Source organism: Elephas maximus, chromosome 18 (genome assembly GCF_024166365.1).
Source record: "Elephas maximus indicus isolate mEleMax1 chromosome 18, mEleMax1 primary haplotype, whole genome shotgun sequence".
Classification (NCBI taxonomy): domain Eukaryota; kingdom Metazoa; phylum Chordata; class Mammalia; order Proboscidea; family Elephantidae; genus Elephas; species Elephas maximus.
The window spans coordinates 6,688,562-6,714,717 of NC_064836.1; the positions used below are offsets into that span (position 1 = coordinate 6,688,562).

General features: G+C 38.7%; 1 long non-coding RNA gene across 1 annotated transcript in view; it reads right to left on the minus strand.

Annotated features, from left to right (window-relative positions):
- LOC126061647 (uncharacterized) overlaps positions 1–19,809 on the minus strand; it is a 60,381-nt gene extending 40,572 nt beyond the window's left edge. The window contains exon 1 of the long non-coding RNA XR_007513860.1: positions 19,679–19,809. This is a non-coding gene — a long non-coding RNA (uncharacterized LOC126061647). The remainder of the gene's footprint in view (positions 1–19,678) is intronic.
- Positions 19,810–26,156: the final 6,347 nt, after the last annotated feature.

The window sequence follows — 26,156 nt, forward strand, 5'->3', positions numbered from 1 at the left end:
GCTGGCATGAGTTTTGGAATCACTTCAGAAAGAGATTATTTAAAACATTTGATACTAAATATAAAGCCTTAGGAGCGGAAGATGATTAATCAACACAGCCCACAGGGTCCTCAGAAGGATTCTGGCACAGTGCCTTGGTGGTTTGAACCCTTTCGGTTGTTCCAGTTTGGGTGGTCCTATAGGGTCCAACACACTTCTACTGGCTATGCAGCCAGAATGGAAAAGCCATTAGCTAAGCCAGATGAAATCACCATGGAAGTTAGAAAGTCAATCTCCTGATAAATACTATGTGTTTTTGCAACGCCTTTCGCCCTCAAATTATCTGGGAAAAGCCGCATTACTATTCACACTTCATATTTAGAGAGTGAGACAGTAATTTATCAAAATGACTGAATAGCTGGTTTTCTGTGAATCAAAATATATTATTGAGTAGCAAGTTATCATTTTAGCTCAGCCCTTGAAAATCTGTTCCTCAAAGGAAAAACAAGGATGTACACATCCAGTCCAGGAAAAAAAAAAAGTTCACCTTGCTCCTCCCTCGGCAGTATTCATAAGCTGTGTGTAGTTCACAGGGATTTCATGTCTCTACTATTATCTTCAGCATCAATATCAGTTCGTTCAGTCTGCGTAAATTTAGAGCAGTTTTTCAAAAATTTCCACAATGTTGTTAAGGCCATTGGCTTTGTTTTGACTTGTGCAATACTTGATCTGGGGGTAATAGGTAATATCTAATTGTTCTCAGGGAATCCTCGTTGCAGTTGAATCGATTCTGACTCATGGTGACCTCATATGTGTCAGAGTAGAGCTGTGCTCTCTAGTGTTATCAATGCTGATTTTTGGAAAGTAGATCGCCAGGCCTTTTTTTCCTGAGGCACCTCTGGGTGGACTTGAACCTCCAACCTTTCTGTTAGTAGCTGAGCACATTGACCATTTGCGCCTGCGCTCAACGGAAAAACCAAGAAAACCCATTGCCGTCAAGTCGATTCCAACTCATACATACCAGCCCTATAGGACAGAGTAGAACTGCCCCATGAGGTTTCCAAGGAGCACCTGGTGAATTCGAACTGCTGACCTTTGGGTTAGCATCCATAGCTCTTAACCACTACGCCACCAGGGTTTCCTCAAGGAAAGGCAGCAGTAATTGTCAATAACACTGTTTTCGCCAACAGACATTGAGTAGGACACCGCTTTTGGCACATTATCAAGCAACATGCTCAGGTGGCAGCATTACAGGGCCCATACTTTGCAAGAATCTATTTCTAACCTGTCAATTAACATAATTTACTTTTAGCATGGTTAGTCTGCATCGATTTCCGGGCACTTTCTAGGGAAGTTGTGGCCACCTAAAGCATGTTAGTTGGGGAAATCAAATCATAAGGATATAAATTACATTTAAAGTTCATCATAGAGAGCCCCAAGATTTGATTTTTTTAAATTTTACATAATATTTAATGTTAAATACAGTCCTAAGCTGTGGTACCTTGGCCACAGCTAACATGCTATCTAAATCTTCATGTTCAGAGTACTCTTTGATTTCAATCAAGGAAGATTCCAAAATGCCTAACCTACATAGCACATATGGTAACATTCTTTGATCACCACCAAAGAAGACTTAGTAATTTATTGCAAACGCTTGGCTACTTTTTAAAAGTTTTGACTATTACTAAAACTCATTTTATTCAGAGTTTCTTAATCTCTACAATACTGACATGTTGGGATGGATGATTATTTGTTGCAGAGCGTTTTCCTGTGCATTGTAGGATGCTTGACAGCATACCTGGCATCGAAGTACTAGATGTCATGTGCACACCGACGTGTGACAAACAAAAAATGTCTCCAGGTATTGCCAAGGGTCTTCTGGGGGAGAATCACTCCCTGGTTGGAGGCCACTGTAGCTAATATGTAATTTTCCTTTTCAGTCCTCAATGTTGGTATTCTTCTTTATTATACGGCATCCACATTGCCAGAGTTCTTTAGGTCACTGGTTTCCAAAGCAAAAGAGAAGTCTTTAATTGCATCCCTTATGTCATTAATCCCAAGAAGCAAAAGTCTCTGGGTTTCTTCACAGATAGATTGTTTCAGAAATGATCACTGATTAATTTTAGGTTACCAAATTTAAACCTTAGGTTTATGATTAAATTATAGGGCTGAAATGATACTGCAATTCACAGAAGTTAGGATTTCTTGTGATTCAATGTATGTATATAATGGAAATCTTATAATCTGCAAATCTCAGTAAAGAAGATGAAATGATCAATGTTTGGTAAACATTTGGGAACTGTTGTAATAAAATAGACATGCTTTTTTCAGGTAATGAATACTCTTAATTCACTTGATTTCTATGCACTTTTAGATTTATTATTCTTTTATGGAAATGTATCACCTGTATTTTCAGCATTTTAAGGGGCACCCCACCCTAAATCTTACCATCATAATTAAGTTAAAAGCTAGTAAGCTTCAATACTTCTGAAATTTCATCCCATATTCTGTCAAAATCTACTTGATACATTAGCAAGGATGAAGCTTGTACACGAAGACCCTTTTACCCTTTTGCCCTTGAGTCCATTCTGACTTGTAGTGACCCTAGAGGACAGAGTAGAACTGCCCCATAGGTTTTCCAAGGAGTGGCTGATGGGACCTTTTGGTTGCAGCTGAGCTCTTAACCACTGTGCCACCAGTGCTCCAACAGTTGAATATAAGCCTCCAAGAAAATAAAATAAAATAAAAAATAGCTCTTTTCAAATCTAAATTCAAGCAGCTGCTTCTCTGGAAGCCAGTGCATTGTTAGGCAGAACCAGAGAAATCTAGATTTGATTACTTATTGCAGAATACTTCTCAGTTTTCCCATCTGTAAAATGGTGACCTATTTGATTTCAATATATTTAGAGAGTGTAAGGTGATCATTGTGAGGTGTGAGTTACACTTTAAACTCATCAAGGAAAAATGTTATTTTTTATGTCTGTACACAATGAGAGAATATGCCAAATAACTATAAACTGTTGAATACATCAGCTTAATAAAAGCCCTTTAATGACTATAATATTTAGGGAAAACAAAACAAAATAAAAACAGTTTCTGTCCAGTAGATTCCCACTCGTGGAGACCTCTTGTGTGTCAGAGTAGGATTTTGAATGACTTTGATTGTTTGGAAACAGAACACCAGCCCTTTCTTCCAAGGTGCTTCCAGGTGGATTTGAACCTCCTACCTTTTGGTTGGTAGCCAAACATTTAACCATTTGTACCATCCAGGGACTCCTAGAATAATTTTTTTTTAGTTAACTCAAAATGTCAGCATGCTTATGTTGTTTTAAAGTCGGCATGGTGTTAACTACTGGTTGATATTTCTCATTTCATAACTTCAAGAGAGGAAAATGCTCACTGTCTTTTTGTGTGTGTGTGCGTGATCCATAAAAACAAAAAAAACCAAACCCATTGCCGTTGAGTCGACTCCGACTCATAGTGACCCTATAGGACAGAGTAGAACTGCCCCATAGAGTTTCCAAGGAGCACCTGGCGGATTCAAACTGCTGACCCTTTGGTTAGCAGCCGTAACACTTAACCACTACGCCACCAGGGTTTCCGTGTGTGATCCATAATGGTAGTGAAATAAGTTATGGGATATCCACATAACAAGCAATGCCTGATCTACTCACTGATGGTTCATTGGCTATTTCCTTGTTGGTCATAGCTAAAGAATCTGCCTGCTGCCATTATGACTGCTGCATTGATGCCAGTTAGCAAGCAGTGATCTCAGACTAAAGATATTCAGGTTGGAGTACAGAGAGGTAGCTCAGGGAAATTGCTTTCGGTCTTCATGGACAGAGAGTGAATAAATGAATGAAAAGAAGACAAACCCCAACCAAACCAAACCCAAACCCACTGCCTTCAAGTCAATTCCAACTCGTAGCAACCCTATCCTAGCATGATATTTTTTATACACTCAAGAACTCAGTAGTCCCTACCACAGTGCCCTGATGCAAAAAATAGGTGCTTATTAAATACATGATGAATTAATTATCAAAGGAATCAAAAGTGAAAAATGGGTATTAAAATGATGAGAACTATATAAATGTAAGTAAGTAATGAGTTATACTGAGTCAAGATCTTGAACCTTGATTTTGACCTTGGCCTAGGGTTCAGCCCTTACTTGAGAGAGAGAGATCTTTACTCTTAAGGTGTGGTCTTTCTGGGGTCTCAACTAAATGTTCGAGGTGCTCAGCCAGGTTAGTTCACTCTGGCTGGGCCAACATTTCATGTCTCCCTGCCCTGTACAACATCTAGTGTCTTCATTGGCTTTCTGCCCCCAGTAGCCACACTGAGCTTGGTCTGTGGAATCCTGACCAGCAGGTGTGCAAACCAGCTCCCAGCCAACTATCTGAAGCCCCATTGAGACTTCAGGGTAGCTCCCTCCTCTCTGATTTTTTGCCCCATAAATTCCATGTGCCCTTTCATTCCAAGACTCCAATCTCAGCCTGTTCCATAGAATAGACTGCTCTGTTCTACTTGAGCTCTATCTCCTGGTACTACAGTCTGGATTGCACATGGAGTTCATGTTATCTTGTTTCAAAGATCTGCTTTCTGTTGTTCAATGCCATAAAAGAGTTCCCTTGCATATTTTATTCAGTTTCAAGATTGTTTGGGGTGGCAGGTGGTGGGGCAGTAAGTAAGCTCAATAGCAGTTACTCCATCATGGCAGAATTAGAAGTTGAAATCATATGTTGTTGGATGTTATGACTGATATCATGAGCCACTACACGTCTCATTTACTTGAAAATCTCCACAGGAATTTATCTAGGCCCTCCCCACCACCCCTCCCTTTTTGTTTTTTACCTGAAGACCTTGCTTTCACCTCCCTTAAAAATTGGAGCAAAGTTTATGCCACCACATATTGGCAAGTGGTTAAGCCCTGTATATGTGCAGACCTCTCTGCTCTAATTTATTCAAATTGTTGTTTTCTTGTTTATTTGAAATGATAACTGAGTGTGGTCTTTGAGTATAAAAATAGCAAGGACATTTATTTATAAAAACTAATGCAAATTAAAGAAAATAAAGCTCTCAAAAGGGACTTGATTCTTCCAAAAAAAGCTTACATAAACTCTACATAACCAATGGAGGCATAATATAAAGTTGAAATAAACAGTTCAAAGGGAATTCTGGTTTCTTCTTGAATTAACCTTCAGCCTCACATGTTTATAATGCCCACAAAAGGCAGCAGATAGTATTAAAATGGTAAATCACATTAAAAGCTGTGCCCCACGGTAGGTATTATGTTTATGTATTTAATCACACATTTAGTTTAAAAAAATTAGCATGGAAGGTGTAGCTTAAGTATAAATTCATAAACTTGCTGGCCTAGTTCAGATTTCAGGAAAGCAGACTCCACATTAGGACTAATAAAACTGAAATGACCTTCCATTGAATGTAACTTCTTGGTAGTGCAGTTGCTTCTACCAAAAGATTAATACTATCCTTTGGATACAGAAATAAGATAAGGTTACCAAGGTGTCCTTTTGTTGTTGTTGTTGTCCCAGTAGCCATTGAATCAACTTCAACTCACCGCAACCCCATGTGCCAGAGCAGAACAGTGCTCCACTGGGTTTTCAATGGCTGATTTTTCAGAAGTAGATCACTGGGCCTTTCTTCTGAGGTGCCTTTGGATGGTTAGCAACTAAGCACGTTAACCATTTGTACCACACAGAGGTTAAGGTACTCGTAACCCATTGCTATCGAGTTGATTCCAACTCATGACAACCCTATGGGACGGAGTCAGACCGCCCCATAGGGTTTCCAAGGCAGTTATCTTTACAGAAGCAGACTACTACATCTTTCTCCTGTGATGCACCTGGTGAGTTTGAACAGCTGAACTTTCAGTTAGCAGCCAAGTGTTTTAACCACTGCACAACCAGGGCTCTTTAAAGTACCCTTAACCCATTGCCGCCAAGTATCTTGGGCTGTTTTTCCAACAGTAAAAATGGATTGTAGCTAATCCACTCATTCTGGTGTTTTAAGGAATCCTGATGAGTTTAAGGATTTAACCTAAGATCAGAAAGCTTACTGGCTTACAGTGTAATAAACGTGTTCTCTTGGACTTAAGGAAACCCTGGTGGCATAGTGGTTAAGTGCTACTGCTATTAACCAAGAGGTCGGCAGTTCAAATCTGCCAGGTGCTCCATGAAAACTCTATGGGGCAGTTTTCATGGAGTTTTACTCTGTCCTGTAGGGTCGCTATGAGTCAGAATCACACTCGACAGCAGTGGGTTTGGTTTTTTGGTTTTCTTGGACTTAATGCCCTGGTGGCACAGTGGTTAAGCGCTCAAGCTGGTAACCAAAAGATCAGCAGTTCGAATCCACCAGCTGCCCCTTGGAAACCCTATGGGACAATTCTACTCTGTCCTATAGGGTTGCTGTGAGTCAGAATTGACTCAACAGCAATAGGTTTGATTTTTTTTTTTTTTGGTTTTTTGGACCCAATAATTCAACATAATTAGAAGCATAAAATAATCAACTAAGCTAACTAGCCACAGAGAGAACCTATTAACAATTGGCCACTGCTTACATTAAAGAACTTTGATAGTAGAATCAAACCTTCCAAGAAGTCAGAAACATGAATGGCAACATATCAAGGGATCATAAAGTCAAGGAAACTTATGCTCAGAAAAGGCCCTCACATATACCCTATTTCATCTAAATGCTAGATGGTGTCTACCCCCTAAGTATGAACTTTTTTACTGACATAGAGCATACTATCTCCTAACAATCCATTGAAGTTTTTAGAACTTTAGAAAAAGTGCTTTGTAGCAGGCAATGTGGTTTAGGGGGAAAAGCATGGATTTGCAGTTCAGTAACTATTAAATTAAATTTAAACTTTCTTACTTCCTAGTTTTCTCACCTGTCTAATAGATTAAAAGGTATTTGGCTCTTAATATTCTGTTTGCATTATTTTTTGAGAAGACTAAATGAGAAAGTTTTATTACCAATTCGGATGTAGAAGATAGATGCTATTGCTATCTTCAGTAAATAACAAAGACACTGAAGCTCACAGAAGTTAAGAGAGTTGCTCCATGTCCCACAGGGAGTGAGGGGGGAGAGCTAACCTTCAAACCTGGGCTCCCAACCAGTCTCTTCATCGCCGCTTGGAGTGGTCATAGAGGAAGTTATTTCAAGGACCAAGTACTATTGTTATTTCCCCTTTGAAAGATACCTGACCTCTGTTCTACCCGGACCCCTTCATATAGTCCCTCACACTGTGTGCAGGAAGTAGGAGAAGCAGGGCATTTCAAATGTCCAGCTTAGTATTTCCTTTTTTAGGAAGAGGTCTTCACTAACCAGGAATTTACACTTGGAGTGGTCAGTTATAATATTCTGGTGCCAAATACCTGAGATCAAGTTCAACCACTCATTGATTGTGCCACCTTTGGGAAGTTAGTTAGCCTACATTTCTCCTTGTTTTAATTGGGGATGGTGACAATATTCAGATCACAAGGTGGTTGTATGGATTAAACCTGACAGTTTGTGTGATTGGAACAGTGATAGTAAGTATTAGTATTAGCGCACAGTAAATATTTGATAAATGTTAGTCATTGTTATTACTTCCCTTCACTAAGCACAATAAAGGGAGGGTTGTTCTGATGTACTATCCAAATGGTAAAACGGGAAGAAGACAGAGTCTTTTTTATACTGACTGAAGTCTTTTTTATAATATTTCACCTTCCTACAACATTATATGAACACAGTACCTATATGTCTGGAAGCAAGAATGTGCAGGTCACCAAGGATGCAGTCCATGAAAAGGTACAATTTTGTTCACAAATATGCCTGAGATCAATCCCTCATGGTTGGTATATACTATTGCAGAACTAAGAAACTTTGGCGTAAAAGTATAATTAACGCACAGGTAATCTTTTTAATCCTGACTTATGACACATCCGAGTTATGATGAACCACACTTTTGACCATTTTTTTTTTTTTTTGTACATCTTATTGTTACTACATACAGTGTTGCAGGGCATAATTTGTTGATATTATCATTCTCATGTCAACCCCCAAAGACAAATAAAAATCAGATTTTTAAAGGTACTCTTAATAAAAGGCAATAATAATGAAAATTAAAAACAAAATGAGGTATTCGACTTATGTCAGAACTGACTTAGAGACAGTAGTAGGAATGGAGCCCTGTCGTAAGGTGGGGATGACCTGTATTAAAAAAAAAAAAGGGGCTCTTAAATGCACTCAGTCTCTCGAGTTATCTAACAGAGTCTGACTCGGGCTGTCCTGGTTAATCATTTTCCTTAGAATATGCATTTTCCAACTGATACTTAAGAATCCAGTGACGTAATGCTACAGATGACTGTGGTAATTTCAGCACGTAGTAATCCATTAGCCACATTCATTTTTAAAATATTATGTGCATATTTTCATGTTCATTCAGAAAGACTAACAATTTCTGATCACTGCCGGCATCACATGGCTATAATAACAACTCTTGCTGTGCCAATTTTTTTTTTTTTTTGCATAAAGATGCATAGGTTGTTGAGTAGTTTCAATATTCTAAGAATAAACTGATGAGGTCAGGCAAGTCTGACTGCTTTGTTTCTAGAAGTCAAACAGACTATAAATTTACAGGATATAAGTAGTTCAGTTAGACAGTGAGGCACCACTGGGGAGACAGATGCTTATTAAGTTCCTGAATTAATGCAGCAGTGGTGTTCGGAACGCTGCTTCCAGGGCAGAGGCTCTCAGCTATAGGACGGTTGTGGTTGCTGTGAGAAGCTGCCGCAAATGGAACCAGGTCAAAGTAGTTACAAAAACCCTACCTTTAGTGGTGTTTTTTTGTCGTTGTTGTTGTTGATAGTTTGCTGTGTATATGACTTAAATAAATAAATAAATATTTCTTGTTGCATCAATTCCGTTACGGATTTGCATGAAGGAAAAATAAATGCAATTAACGGAATCCTAAAGTAACAATTAAGATTTTGAATTGATCGTATAGAAAAGTTGTGAAAATGTCATGGCCAAAGCCATTGTTCTCTCTAATTCTTATGTTACTGATATTTAACAACTGTTTTTGTGTATGTGTTGCATGGAAATAGCCTAAAAAACAAAACAAAAAATATTCTTAAGACAGGTTAATTATTTTTCTAGTGAATCTCTTTCTTCCTTTCTCCTTTCCTTTCTTTTCTCTTCCTTTTGCTTTACAGTTTCCTTCTTTTTTTTTTCTCCTCTCTTTCTTTTGACCTTGCTTTTTAAAAAAATTTCTATGCCCCTGCCTTTCCATCTCCGAGTTTTGAAGGACAATAGATACAGACACTGACATTAGTCCTGGTTCTGCCAACCCTACTTGCCAACCCTCCCCCCTGCCCTTTGCTACTAGAATAAAATACATTTTGTAGGAAGATAAACGAACCTGATGTTTGAAGAGAATCCAGCTCCACATGTGGCTCTAACATGAGAGATTGTTTACTACATCACCGTTTCTTCACAAGACCCAGTCTTGCAAGAACAAAATGACATCATTTTGTTATTAACTCAGTGAACAGATAGCTACCAAGAAACAACTCAGTGTCACGCACTGTGCTCCTCACAGTAATCAAGATAGAAAGTCAGAAGTCCCTACCCTATGGAACTTACAGAACAATTACATGCAAAAATGCTTTGTAAACAACATTGTTATCTATGTTTATTGCATTATCTGAAATATTTTTATTTTCAAAGGCAGTAATGGAAAGGGCTGCGTTCATACGGAAGTCACATACTAAAGTTCAGCATTATCACATGTGCCCATCTTGATAATGATAGCAATTAACATTTACTGAATGTTATTATGTGCCAGACTCTGTACCAAGATTTTTATTGGCAATATTTTCTTTCCTTTTCATAACAACTGTCTTAGGCATCTAGTGCTGCTATAACAGAAATACCACAAGTGGGTGGCTTTAACTAAGAGAATTTTATTCTCTCACAGTCTTGTAGGCTAGAAGTCCAAATTCAGGGCTCCAGCTCCAGGGGAAGTCTTTCTTTCTCTGTTGGCTCTGAAGGAAGGTCCTTGCCATCAGTCTTCCCTTGGTCTGGGAGTATCTCAGCACAGGAACCTCAGGTCGAAAGGACATGCTCTGCTCCCAGCACTGCTTTCTTGGTGGTATGAGGTCTCCATGTCTCTGCTCTCTTCTCTCTTTTATATCTCAAAAGAGTTTGGCTTAGGACACAACCTAATCTTGTAGACTTCATCAGCATAACGGCCCCTAATCCACCTTACTACATCATAGTTATAGGATTTACAACACAGGGAAGTCACATCAGAAGATAAAATGGTGGGCAATCATGCAATCATACAAGGGAGTCATGACCTAGCCACATTGACAGATATTTTGGGGGGACACAATTCAATCCATGACAACAACTTAAAGAGGTAAATACTCTTATTTTCCTCATTCTACAGATAAGAAAACTGAGACACAAGACATTTAAGTAACTGGCCCAAGATCATACAGCTCTAATTAGTAACGAGTTACAAATCAATACCTGGAAGTTGAAAAAAAAAAAATCACAACAATAAAATCAGAAGTAATAAAGGGTTGCAAACTGTTGGGAATGCTCGACTGGAGGGAGGATTTGCCTATTCTAGTGAGCTAGCCTCTGCATTGGCCTCATGGGCAGAATACTCCAAATACTGAGAAAATAGTAAATGAAAAGATATGGGTAAACTGGGCAAAGGGTGAATCATATTTTGGTTACTGATAATTTTTAAAATATATCCGCAGGAGGAGTGGATGCATAAAGAAGATGAGAAAAGAGGCAGTAAAGGAAAATTTGCAGCCCAATCATCAGAAGAAGGTTTAGCAAAATGTGGCACGTACCCCCTCCAGAGAACCTTGTTCACAGAATCTTTTTAATATTAGGTGACAGAGAAGAAGGAGCAAGCCTATCTAATGAAGGTCTCTAGTCCTGCTTCCTATAGGTAATTTCTTTATAGAAATACTTAATTTCTGATCATCCCCAATTCTTAACCAATTAAAGGATATTATAGTTTAATGTGGCTTGAATAGAAGATTTAGGTGATTTTGCATGTTTAAGTAAAGTCCCTGGGTGCTGCAAATGGTTAAGCACTTGGCTGCTAAGCAAAAGCTTGGACTTTTGAGTACACCCAAATGTGCCTTGGAAGAAAGGGCTGGTGATCTGCTTCTGAAAAATCAGCCATTGAAAACCCTGTGAAACACAGTTCTGTTCTGACACGTATGGGGTTATCACGAGTCAGAGTGGACTCAATGGCAGCTGTTTCTTTTTATATTTAAGTAAAAGGATATTAAGGAATCATAGGAAGAATGTTATCTGGAGGGCATGTGTGTATGTAAAAGCCCTTCGTTGTTTACGAAAAAACAAAAACAAAAAAATGCATATCGAGGCAGTTCTTGGTCCATTTTTAATTATACAGCAAGTGTCAGTCCATTTTCCTTTAGGTCAGTTTTTCTCTTCATATAACTAAGTAACTTGTTTAAGTCTTCGGAATATTATAAAGCCGAAATGCCCTAAGATATTTTAATTTTTAAAGTAATTACAGGTGAATATTCCAGAAACTCAAGTCTTGTAAAACTAAAATCATGATATGCAAAACAAGTCACATACATTTCCATCTGCAGGAGTGTTAGCCTTCCGAGGGCTGAAGTGTTATTGCGTTGTAGAAAACCAGATTCATCCACCTTTATCGAACAAATAGAGTGGTTTATAAACCATTCGAACACTGTAAAACCCTGAGTTTAAAAAATTATTCATAAAATCCAAACGAGGGATGGCTTGGCAGGAGGTGTTGAACAGTCAGAGGCAATCTCGTGAGAGGAATATGGCTCATTCCATAGCTTTGACTGGTGAGTAATTTAGCCAGAATTCACAAGATAGCTGTACTGCTTTTTTCACCCTGTATAAAGAAAACCAATCATTAATCCTCGTCCTATAGGTAAAGGTTTGGCTTTTCCATGTAGTGTCAGCATTCAGAGGCCCTTAGTTTTCTTGGGGAGCCACTAAAAGTTCCTCAATTTTCATAATACTGTTACTATGGTAGATTGCAGTCTTGTCCCTAATTGTGTGCAGCCCTCCGTGTAAGAGGATTGCACTTCCTGCCCCATGTGACTTGCTTTGGCCAATAAAATGGAGGTGGATGTGAAATGTGACTTAGCAGCCACTTTACGAGGCCTCATGTGGTTTCACCACTGCTCATTTGCCTTTGATTCAAGAATGGCATGTCCCAGGTAAAGATTGCCCCTTAAACCTGGGCCCAGGAATGAAGAAGATACGAAGCAGAGCCAAGACAAAACCATGATGGACATGTAGCGTAACTAAAAAATCTGTTAAGATTTTGAGGATCATTTGTTACTGCAGCACAATGTAGCTTAAGCTGATAGATACGACTTCCTAAACAAAGTTCCTTATTTGGTCAAAATGTAGTTCAGACACTAAAATGAGTCACATGGCCTCAATTCCTGTACTTTCTTTGTCTCTTCCTTCTCTCTTTTCCTTTCCATTTTTTTCTGTGAACAGCTCTGGAGTGATAACCAGTATGCTGTTATATTTATTGTTCCTGAATATACCTAACAGGGTTAGATACGGGTCCTCACAAAAAAATTATCATTGAAATTTGATTAGAGATAACCTAATTCAATGTCCTCATTACATACAGGCCTATAAGCTTGTCCAAGGTAATGCAACAAAGGAATGACAGGGTAGACCAGAAAATTAATATCAAGGCTTCTGGTCCAAGGCTCTATTAGCAACTTAGACTTCTTCAAGGAATTTCAAGATGACGCAATGAACTCTGACACCATATTTTTGTCTTTTAGACATTTGGAAAATTATATATGTATATATACAACAGAAACGGCAGGAAAACAGGCATGAAGCAGTTAGGGAACAAAACCACAACTTCTCTTTCTGTTTTCAAGCACTTAGAGGAGACACTGGGGCGGCATGAAGGCAAGGAATACTGGCTATCTACCCTTGTTTGGGTCAAACAGCAGAGCTTCATCAGAATAAACCGTATGGAGCCCATGAGCATATGAATTCCCTGGCACAAAATTATTTCTCTACTACGATAGTGAAAGGAGGCAGCCCACTCCCAATGTCCCAATGAAGGACTATTCTCTGGCTTCACTTCACTTGGGAAAACTAAGCTTCCCCCTCTGGTTGTTAAAATAGATGTGTTGGCACTGTTACTTTTTCAACCTTTCTGCAATTCCTCAATCCTCATAAATAACATGGAACTGCCCTCACATTTTGGGCTCTATTCCACAGAATCAAAACAAGAGAATTACTACGACAGGTTTACTAAAGTCCGTAACTTTCAAGCCTTGTCTGTGAAGGGCATCACTCTGGCTCACCCCGGTCCTGTTGCCTTCCTTCCCAAAGTCCTGGGTAGAGGTAAAAACAGAAATTGATGTGTTTTTCAGAGGCTGCCTCAGTCATCAGCTTTCTGAGTCTCTTCAAGGACACTGGTTCATGCTGTCTCCTTCCTCGGCCTGTGCCTTGTGAGGAGACATGCTCAGATTGTACAAGCAAAACGGACTGGATTTTATTATCCAAATGAAGGATCCATTCTACTGAAGTCCAGTGTAAGATGAGGATAGGCAAGAAAAAATATTTCTAACTCAGCAAAAGCTTAAACTCAGCATAATTTAATATTTAGGAATTTTCAAAATGTGTGCTTTCCTCTCATGAAGCATTATTCCGGTCATGTCATATCATCACACAGCCCAAACTGTTAATGACTCCACCTGCCTATGAAAATCAGTGTACTGTTCTCAGTCTGGAATTCTGGGATCTTCACAGTATGGACATAGCAAATTTTTATATATCCTTTCTTTCTCAGGCTAGAACTGAGGTGTCACCCTCAATTATTCCTGCACTTACAATCCCTATATTTGCAGTTGATATTTCTGAAAGAGCTGAAGAATCTATCCCTCTGTCTTCATACTCAATTGCATGACACTACCTTATAGGACTGCAATTTCTCTGCTAAATTAGGGAAATAATTTCCTAACCACACCAAATCTTGTTCCCTTCTAATACATCCCCAAACTATAGACTCATCTTTGGAGAATGCAGCTCTGATCATGTCAGCCTTCTGGTTAAACCATCAATAGCTTCTCCTAGCCATTAAAGTCCTATGTGTGGTCTCCAAGTAGTGATTTAACGTATCTCCTTCTCAATAGCATAACTTTGTTTTCCTTCCCTCTTATAAGTTCCAGCCATACTGGATTTCTCTCAGTTCTTCAAGCAGGCTATGTTCCTTCCCACCCCAGGGAATTCCATGTGCTATTTATTTTATTTTGGGCTGAAGTGTTCCTTTCATCAATCTCTACTTTTAAAGCTATTATTATTAACATTAGGTCTGAATTTCCTCTAGGCATCTCTGGCCAAGTGCTTCACCCCATAGAACCTTACACTTCTTCGTGCATGTATCACATACATAAGTATTTGTTAATGATGTGGTGAGGGAGGTGTCCATCTTGTCCACAAATGTGTCTTCTGTAGTTAGCAAAATTCCTAGAATATAATAGCTACTAAAAGTATATTTTTCATCGGACTCTTGTCTGAAATTTTCTCTATTTTATTCAAGTTTCATTATAAGTACATCCCTTTCCAAGGATCCTTTGCAAAAAGAAGATGATTAGGAGAAGGTGTGGTGTAGGTGAGAAGAAAAAATAAGCGGCCAGGGGATTTACAGTGATAAAAACAGAGAGGAAAAGCAGGAAAAAAAAAACAGTGAAAGGTTCAAATGTGAAAAGTGAAGTTGACCCAAAAAGTGGGAGTGAGAGGCGGAATCTAAAGAACAAGAAAAACCCTTTGACAGAACTGACGGATCTTAGTGGCCCTTTGTCTCTCTAGGAAATTTGGGCAATACCTGAAGTCAGACTAGGAAGAAACTCAGCATTCCAGGCCACTAAATCAAGGTGCCAGGGGTTTAAGTCTCTGTTATCTCCCCACATCCCAGTCTGGAAAAATACAGTCAGAGAAGCAGGGGCTGCTCTACAGTTCATCAGGCATAAAACGCCTGAAAGCCCTCTCTGGAGTGCCACATTGACAAGCGAAGCAACCCCACTGCGCAGACATTATAATTTCTAGCTGGGTCAGCGCTGTGGTTATCTGACCCTGCACTGTTCCATGGGTCACTGTGCAGCTAGTTCTAATGATTTAAGTTCCCACCCTGTTTTGCCAAGATCCTCACCTTTTAACTTTCTGATCTCAAACTTTTCATTAGAGTTTATGCTTATGTATGACATCGGAAGATAGAAAATCCCATTGTCTTAGTTGTCTAGTGCTGCTATAACAGAAATACCACAAGTGGATGGCTTTAACAATGAGAAATTTATTTCCTCCTAGTAAAAGTAGGCTAAAAGTCCAAATTCAGGGCGTCAGCTCGAGGGGAAGTCTTTCTCCCTCTGTTGGCTGTGGAGGAAGTTCCTTGTCCTCAATCTTCCCCTGGTCGAGGAGATTCTCAGGTGCAGCGACCCGAGGTCCAAAGGACACGCTCTGCTCCTGGGGCTGCTTTCTCCATGGTATGAGGTCCCCCTGTCTCTCTGCTCACTTCTCTCTTTTGTATCTCAAGAAATTGCCTCAAGACACAATGCGGTCTTGTAGATTAAGTCCTGCCTCACTAACACAACTGCCGCCCATCCTCCCTCATTAATAGAAGCAGGATTTACAACCTATAGGAAAATCACACAATATTGGGAATCATGGCTCAGCCAAATTGATGCACACAAACTTCTGGTGGGACATAATTCGATCCATGAAACCCATTATCTAAAACCTGTACACAAAAAATATCTAATAGCTGCCATAATCTATCTTACACTTGAAGATACCATTTTGTGTGTGAAAAGAAAGCAGGCTTAAATGAGAATGAACTTTTATTACACAGGTATTATGTACCTGGCACTGTGCTAGGCACTTTAGTATTTACCAGGAAAGTACCAGACTTTACTTATGGCCATGCTAATTAACATATTTCTGAATTGATTTTGATTCCATTTTAACTAAATGCTGTGGATATTGTATTTAGATTGTAACTCAATCAAATCCAGTCGATACTTTTGAGAGTAGGTGTGGCAGCGTGAAAAAGGCATGAACTTTCGAATCAGGAGGAAATATGTTTAATCCTTACTGCTTTTTTTTTTTTAGCACCACTGTAACATTGGTAAACTTACACAGGCTTTGGATTCCCAGTAAGTTTATTTATAAAATAATATCTGCTTGATAGATACAAGAATTGGGCTTTAAAAATATGTAAAATACTGACCGGCAGTAAATAATCTACAGATAATATGCGTGATCATAGTAAAGATTCTTTGAAATTCAGTTCTAAAACACAGTAGACTTGTAGAATTTAAGGGGAGGTGATTGTCTAGTGGAGTCCCTGGGTGGTGCAAACAGCTAATGAGCTTGGCTGCTAACCAAAGTGTTGGAGGTTTGAGTCCACCCAGAGGAACCTCAGAAAGAAGAGCTGGTTATCTACTTCTGAAATATCAGCCTCTGCAAACCCCGTGTAGCACGGTTCTACCCTGACACACATGGGGCTGCCATGAGTTGGAAGTGACTCTGCTGCAACTCATCGGTTTCCTGGTAGTGAGAGAAAGCACTGGGCAGCAAACAGCATCCAGAGGGTGTGGGAGGAGGGCCGCACTGAACGCAATGCCTAGGCAAGCGGTATCAGGAAGGACATGTCGTGGAGAACCATTGAAAAGATTCAGCATTGTAATAAAATATGAGCCAGACTTGAGCAGTATCTTTGGGAGAGGATTCCACAATGGGAAACAGAGAAGGAAAAAAAAAAAAAAAAAGGTAAAGACTGCTCATCAATTCCTATGCCTGGCATAGAGAATATTTGCTTCAAAACCAATGGTTTGGGAAGGTAAATTTGCAGTATGCACCTTCCAAAAGCACGGAAAAATAGATCTTGTATAAAGAATGACACACTCTATCTCCACACTCCCTATGTAACTGTCTCTCTGACATCTCCATGGAAATGTTTAAAACGTTCCAGATCGAACTCTTGACTCCCAAGCTACTCCTTCCACAGTATTCTCTATCTTAATAAATGACAGATCCAATTTTTCAAATTGCCCTGGGAATTTAAAATAAAATTATTGTAAATCTTGATTCCTGCACTAAGTAGCTTATGCTGCATAAATAACTCCATAACTCAGTGATTCTAAACAATAAACATTTTTTTTTTATTAGCCTGTGTGGCAACTGGCCAGTGCTTCTTGTCTTAGATAGGCTCACTCATGTGTCTGAGGTTTAGCACCTGCTTGGAGGTCATGTGACTCTGAGCTACGTTAGGATGGCCCCAGCTCAGCCAGCCTGGCTCTCTTCTACGAGGTGTTTCATTGACCGGCATTCTAACCTAAGCTGTTCATTTGTAGTGCCAGAGTTCCAAGCAAGTAGGTTAGCAGTTTCAGCAAGGCTGCAGGATACAAGATCCGCATCCACAAATTAATTGTATTTCTATACACTTACAATGAATAATTTAAAAATGAAATTAAGAACAATTTCATTTACAATAGCAGTGAAAAGAACACAATACTTGGGGATCAACCCACTGCCGTTGAGTCGATTCTGACTCATAGTGACCCTATAGGACAGAGTAGAACCGCCCCGTAGAGTTTCCAAGGAGCGCCTGGCGGATTCGAACTGCCGACCTTTTGGTTAGCAGCCATAGCACTTATCCACTATGTACATTTAACAAAAGAAGTGCAAAACTTATATTCTTAAAACTATAAAGCATTGTTGAACTAAAGAAGATTTAAATGAATGGGAAAACATCCCATTTTCATGAATCGAGAAGATTAAACATTGTTAAAGATGACAACACTCTCAAAAACTGATCTACAGAGTCAACACAATCCCTGTCACAATCCCAATTGGCCTCCTTGTAGAATTTGAGAAGTTTATCCTCAAATTCAAATGGAATTGCAAGGGACCCTGGATAGCCAAAACAGCTTTGAAAAAGAACAAAGTTCGAAGGTACACTTCCTGATTTCAAAACTTGCTACAAAGCAGCAGTAATCGAAGACAGTGTGGCACTGGCTTCAGGATAGATAAAGAGGATAGAATGGAGAGTCCAGAAATAAATCCATGTGTTTATAGTCAACTGCTTTTTGACAAAGATGACAAGACCACTCAATCGGAAAAGAATGGTCTTTTCCACAAGCGGTGCTGAGACAACTAGATAGTCAAAGGCACTATAATGAAATTGAACCCTTACATATACCATATTAAAAAATTAACTCAAAATGAATCATACACCTGAATACCTGAACGTAATAACTAAAACTATAAAATTTGTAGAAGAAAACATAGATGTAAATCTTCATGACATCAAGAGTATAATAAATAAAAGAAAAAGTAGATAAATCAGACTTCATTAAAACCTTACACGCTTCAAAGGATATGATCAAGAATATGAAAAGACAACCCACAGAATGAGAGGAATTATTTTTAATTCATATATCTGATAAGGAACTCCTATCTAAAATATATAAAGAACTCTTACAATTGAATTATAAAAAGACAAATAATCCAATTAAAATCTAGGCACAGGATCTGAATAGTCATTTCTCCAAAGAATATATATAAAGGACAACGAGCACATAAAAAGATGCTCAAGATCAGTAAGTAATCAGTAAAATGTCAATCAAAACCACAGTGATATACCACTTCACACACACTAAGATCACTGAAAAAAAAAAGATTCAGATAATAACAAGTATTGACAAGTTTATGAAAAAATTGGAACCCTCATAAATGTTGGTGGGAATGCAAAATGGTGCTGCAACTATGGAGAATAGTTCAACAGTTCCCCAAATGGTCAAACATAAAGTTAGCATACGGCTCAGCAATTCCATTCTTAAGGACATACCCAGGAGAAATGAAAACATAATCCGCGTAAAAACTTGGACATGAATGTTTATACCAGCATTGTTCATAATAGCCAAAAACGAGAACCAATATAATAGACTATTAATTGAACATAAAAAGAAATAAAATACTGATACATGCTACAACATGGATGACCCTTGAAAACACTAAGTGAAAAAGCCAGTCACAAGAAACCACATATTATATGATTCATTTTCTATCTAGAATAGGCAAATCTATAGACACAGAAAGTAGATTAGTGGATATTTATATTTAGGGCTGGGGTATGGAGGGATGAAGGGTGATAGTTAAACAGTATTTTTTTTTTTTTGAGATGATAAAACATTATAAAGTTAACTATTGTGATGGTTGCACATATCTTTGAATAGCAGACTTAAAATTACTGAATTGTACAGGTTAAATGGATGAGTTATATGGTATGAGAATTATACCTCTATAAAGCTGTTACAAAAAATGAAAGTATTTTGAGAAAAAGGTTGAAAAAAAAAGAAAATGGAAGTGAGCAAGACTTCTTGAGGCCCAGGTTTGAAAGTGAAATTGTATGATTTTTACGGCATCCTTTTGGACAAAGCAAATTACAAGGACTGCTCAGATTCAAGTGGCTCTTGGTGGAGGGACTGAAAAGTCACATTGCAAACCACCTGGATACAGGGTGGGGTGAAAAATTGTGGGCATTTTTTGTTTTCACCAGGCAATAGTCCACCTTCTACCATATTTATTCATATGCTTTCTACATGCAAAATTTACTCACCTCCTCCCTGTATTCTCAAAGTATTATCCAATTGTGGCATGAGTCTTAGAATTCAAAATCTTTAGTTTTACGTCAGATGCTGATATGACTCCACTTGATCCAGAGGTTTAAGAACCGAAGATACAAGATATCTGTCCCACATCCTCCTAATATACAAAAGTGGAAAATGAGCATGATGACCATAACAAATACTCTTATTTGAAAAGTGGATAAATAAGAGACATAACAGTCACTGCTCCACTGAGTACTGAAATTCCATTAAGCAACTTTTGCCAGATCCCCCTACTTTGGCAATGGGGAATAATCCTTGATTCGACCCTGGTTCTTTCCCTGGGAGTGGTTCCTGAGTCCACTATTTTCTAAGGCTTTTGGCTTCATCTCTGAGCTCTTGACTTTGCCCTCTGAGACTTCTTTTCTCCCCTTAAAACCCACTGCTGTCGAGTCGATTCTGACTCATAGAGACCCTGTAGGACAGAGTAGAACTGCCCATAGAGTTTCCAAGGAGCGCCTGACAGATTCAAACCACGGACCTTTTGGTTAGCAGCCTTAGCATTTCTCCCCTTATTACTTCTGAAAACAAGGCTAGAGAATATGACCTTTGAGAAGTGTTTCAATTTTTTCTTGCCTATAAAAAATTGGAAACCTAGGAATGTTTTTGAATTTTGAAGAGTCTCATTTTCTTTTAGTTCAGGCTATCAGCAATCTTATCTATATAACTCTCTTAAAAAGTTTTTGGGTTTTCTATGAATCTGATTCCATTAAATTCTAATTATAAAAGTCACATCTACAGTTCTTTTAGAAATCGGCCACTCTTTCTAGATTTGATTACAACCAGTTAGGTCATACCAAGACCCTGTGAAAAAAATACACTTAAGATTTCTGAATGTTCCATTTTCTAGCTGAGTGGAACCACTAAGAACCACTTAAATTGTTTCAGAAGTATTATAAAGAAATTTGCAAACACACACTTTATTTGATCTCCTCTCTAAGCTGTATTTTACTTTTAAAATCATTTGCTGGATGAAGAGGCCAGAGATAAAAGTAGTTCTATTTTCCAAACCAACAAATTTTTTCTCCTGTGTAAACCAGTTGGTATCAAGTCAACTTCAACTTATAGCCGTCGTATGTGTGTCAGAACAGATCTGTGCTTCACTGGGGGTTCAATGGCCATTTTTTGGAAGTAGGTCACCAGGCCTTTCTTTTGAGATGCCTCTGAGTAGACTTAAACCTCCCACCTTTGGTTAGCAGTTACTGTGTTAACCATCTGCACCACGCGGGGACTCCTCCTTCACTTCCACATTGCTGTTGTTAGTTGCCATCAAGTTGATTACAAAAAATGGCAATCCAAAGTGTGCTGAGTAAAACTGCTCCATAGGGTTTTCAAGGCTGTGCCCTTTCAGAAGGAGATGACCAAGTCCGTTTTCCAAGGCACCTCTGGGTGGGTTCAAGCCTCCAACCTTTTGGCTAGTAGTTGAGTGCTTAACTGTTTGCACCACTCAGAGCCTATATTTCTTCTAAATTCTTCTTGTAAATTGTTCAGTTTTTTCTTTTATGTCATTTCTTTCTACATATTCTCATCCATAGCTAAAAGAAATCAGCTGACACTTTCAATATTCTACCTGAATGTCTTCTGAGCTAAATCCAAAAGTTCATTAAATACTTTTATATTTTCCAAGTGACTGCAGGGTTTTTTTTTTTTTGCTACTATATAGCATGGGGTTGGGGACCCAACACAGAGTGCTCTGTCTTCATGGCACCACTTTCTGGGGTAGTAAAAGAGTGTCTGAGTAGTAATAACTGCATAATAATGGCAGCCCAACAACGATATCACTTATAGCTAACATCACGTCCACTAGGATGTAGGCGGATACCCTGGTGGCATAGTGGTTAAGAGCTACAGCTGCTAACCAAAAGGCTGGCAGTTCGAATCTACCAGGAGCTCATTGGAAACTGCATGGGGCAGTTCTACTCTGTCCTATAGGGTCTCTGTGAGTTGGAATCAACTCTACTACAAGGGGTTTGGTTTTGGTTTAGGATGCAAGTAATTTTCATAGGGGCAAGGACTGTTGTCTGTTTTGTTTACTACCAGCCCCTCAGTTTGTATTAAAGTGCCTAGCACATAGAAGGAGCCCCCATGGCACAGTGGTTAAGGGAATGGCTGTTAACCAAAAGGTTGGCAATTCCAAGCCACCAACTGCTCCTTCGGAACCCTATGGGACAGTTCTATTCTGTTCTGTAGGGTCACTATGAGTAGGAATTGACTTGATGGCAATGGGTTTGGTTTTTTTGTTTGTTTGAGCACATAAAAAGTACTCAATAAACAATCATTGAATGAATAAATGAGTTGGGTCAGATATATACTTAGTATTTTGCACAGATTATCTCATATACTCCTTCCAATTGAAAAAAAAAAAAAAGTTGCCGTGAAGTTGATTGGGACTTATAGCAACCCTATAGAACAGAGTAGACAGCTCTATAGGGTTTCCAAGGAACGGCTGGTGGTTTGAACTGCTGATCTTTTGGCTAGCAGGCAAACGCTTAACCATTGAGCCAGCAGGGCTCCTGATATAGATGGTGTTGCCCATTTATAAAGTAGACATTAGTGAATAAGGCTGTCTCAGAAAATTATAGCATATTATCAACAGTAAACTGCTTCTTTGAAAATTTAGAGCATGTGAGCAGCCTGGCCGACCCTGCATTCTGGCTCTTGTCTCCACATAGTGAAATGAAGTTGGAGGAAGAAAGACAGGTAGCTTTAGATCCTTGTAGGAAAAAAGTACATAAGATTCCTAGCCAGAATTTGAGGCAATTATTGGGATATGGAGCATTTATTACATACAAAAAAATTCTGAAACCAAGGGCCACACTGTAGCAGAGACTGTTAGGGGCTCAACCATATTCTCTCTGACTTTACCCCTGAAGTGCTACTCATCTTCCAGGCAGAAGTCCCAATAAGTAATATCCCCACTCCTCCCTACTAGCCCTCAATCAATGACTGATGGGAGTTGGCATGTAAATATTCCAGATCACTGGGGCCTTGGGTGAGGTAACTCTGAAGCCCATGTATTGCACTGATATTCGGAGCTTCCCAGTGAGATACACGCCTTTTATTGACTGTCTTCTACTCCCTATCTTACTTCTCCAATCACCCTCCTGTGTTTCCTAGGATTGCCTCCCAAATACTACTTACATTCTAATCCTTGTGTTAGGAATTGCTTCTGAGAGAACCCAAACTGAGACATACACTGAATAAGGTTTGTGAGGAAACATTGAATGGATAAGTGTTAAAAAAGTGATTAACTACGTCTCACATACTTTGGACATGTTGTCAGGAAGAATCAGTCACTGGAGAAGGACATCATGCTGGGTAAAGTAGAGGGTCAGTGAAAAAGAGGAAGGTCCTCAACAAGGTGGGCTGACACAGTGGTTGCAACAACGGGCTTAAGCATAACAATGAGTGTGAGGATGGCGCAGGACTGGGCAGGCAGTGTTTTGTTCTTTTGTACATAGGGCCCCTATGAGTCGGAACCAACTTGATGGCACCTAACGACAACAAGGTAAATATTAGCTTCGCACGGAATCAAAATTAAATACAAAATTTTATCAAAAAATAAGTATTATTTTTTATTAAAATTTTTAAAAATACAAAATTTGAAGGTTGATACTAAGGTGAAGGACAATGATTTCTCAATTGTTTTTCTTGTTTCTGATACTAAATGGTGCTTATTTCAACTGAGCTTGGTAAAATGACATTATTTTAGGAGGTACATATCTTTAATGCTTTTACCTTTTCTTCATATTCTCTATATTCTGTTATCTTTTAATAAAAGATTATATATCATGAATGTTGTACATAATTTTGGAAGTTTCTTTTTCTCCTCATGAAATTTTAAGATAGCAAAGCTGACATTCTGCTTTTTGTTCACCCTTGTAAGATCTGAAAAATTCCCAAGTGATATTTATTCATTAAAGGCTCTTAGCCTAAATGCATTTAAATAAAATTAAATATAGTGCCTGAAAGTATATTGCTATATATTACGAATGCTGCTACATCAAACACTTCTACGCTATTCCTATTGAGTGTTATCTGCTCTCTATTACTCTGTCTTGCACTGTTATTTAAATGCATATACAATTTGTTGGCTTAAAGGCTTCAATTGTTTTTTAAATTATCTACTAATCAATGCTCTTAAGATTTATATTAACTATTAGCCTGTTTTCTATTTATTAAACCAGTCAAAAGTTCTTTATTTTTTGCACATAAAATTAATAGTTTTCACATCATCATTCATTTTTACATTTGCTCTTGAAGCAATAAGTATGTGTTTATATTTCTGTTGATCAATAGAATTTCAGTATATAAAATAAATAAAGACGTTTTCAACACAAGTTATTTATAGATTCTTTACCTGTATTTTAAGATTATTGTCTACACATTAATAGTATATCTGAATGGCATGCCTAGTTTACTTATTATAACGTTATTGTTTGTTTCTGTCCATTTGGCTTCAACTCATGGTGACCCCTTGTACAACAGAATGGAATGTTGACTAGTCCTTTGTCATCTTCGCAATCACTGGTACGCACGAGTCCATTGTGGTAGCACTTATTATTTAGAGTACCTTCCAACCGAAAGGGCTTATCTTCCAGCACAGTATTAGACAACATTCTATTGTTATCCATAGTGTTTTGTTTGGCTAATTTTCAGAAGTAGATCACCAGTCCTTTCTTCTTTTTCTGTTTTAGTCTGGACGTTCCACTGAAACCTGTCCATCATGGGTGATCCTTCTGGAATTTGAAATACCTGTGGCATAGCTTCCAGCATCATGGCAACTTGCAATTCATCACAATGCCACAAACTGGCAGTTGGGTGGTTACTTACTACATTGCATAGCACTAATGTAGAGATGCCTGTCAGGTATTCTGGTGGCCTCCACGTTCATACAATCCTTGGTCACCAGCAGTGGCAAAGGTGCCTCAAATGACAATGCAGCAAGCATCCTTAGGCTTTTAAATCCTCTAATGAGTGATGCTACAGTGGAAGAGAAAATTTGAGCTAAAATTCTATTGTTTAAATTTTCTCTCATTTTATCTCACAATAACCCTTCAGAAGGATATTACTATTCCTGGTTTACAGAAGAGAAAACTGAGATTTAAAAATGTCAAATACTCTTGCCAAAGTTGCAGAGCTGATAAGAGGTGAGGCCAGGACTCAAGGTCAGATATGATACATTTTGTAACTGATTTCTTATCCATTATCCTGAGAGATCATAGTCTACCAACAAGGAAAAAAAATAAGATCACAAGTAATTACAGTACAATATAATATTTGACCAGTGATGAGACCCCTAATAGCTTTAAAGTTTTGTCTGTGCTCTCATTCCTCCTTCCAAAATGTCTGCCCCACTGCCACCTCTACCACACTTACCCCCAACAGTGTTGACACTAACCCAGGGAATTGACTAGGCTCAGACAGATTATACTCAGGCATTTGACCAGATCATAACAAATTATGGATAACATGTGGAGAATGGGAATTCTAGAACACTTAATTGTGTTCATGAGGAATCTGACACAGATCAAGAGGCAGTTGTTCAAACAGAATGAGGGGATACTGCATGGTTTAAAGTCAGGAAAAGTGTGCTTCAGGATTGTATCCTTTCACCATACCTCTTCAATCTGTATGCTGAGCAAATAATCTGAGAAGCTGGACTATATGAAGAGAACAGGGCATCAGGATTGGAGGAAGACACATAATAACCTCGCTTATGCAGATAACACAACACTGCTTGCTAAAAGTGAAGAGGGCTTGAAGCACTTACTAATGAAGATCAAAGACCACAGCCTTCAGTATGGATTACACCTCAACATAAAGAAAACAAAAATCCTCACAACTGGACCAATAAGCAACATCATGATAAATGGAGAAATGATTGAGGTTGTCAAGGATTTCATTTTACTTGGATCCACAATCAACACCCATGGAAGCAGCAGTCAAAAAATCAAAAGACACATTGGGTTGGGCAAATCTGCTGCAAAAGTTCTCTTTAAAGTGTGGAAAAGCAAAGATGTCACCTTGAGGACTAAAGTGCACCTGATCCAAGCCATGGCATTTTCAGTTGTATCATACACATGTGAAAGCTGGACAATGAATAAGGAAGATTGAAGAAGAATTGAAGCCCTGAATTGTGACGTTGGAGAAGAATATTGACTATACCATGGACTGCAAAAAGAGCAAACAAATCTGTCTTGGAAGAAGTACAACCAGAATGTTCCTTAGAAACAAGGATAGAGAGACTATGTCTCACATACTTTGGGCATGTTATCAGGAGGGACCAGTCCCTCAAGAAGGACATCATGCTTGATAAAGTAGAGGGTCAATGAAAAAGAGGAAGACCTTAATGATGGATTGACACAGTGGCTGCAACAGTAGGCCCAAGCATAGCAAGAATTGTGAGTATGGCACAGGACTGGGCAA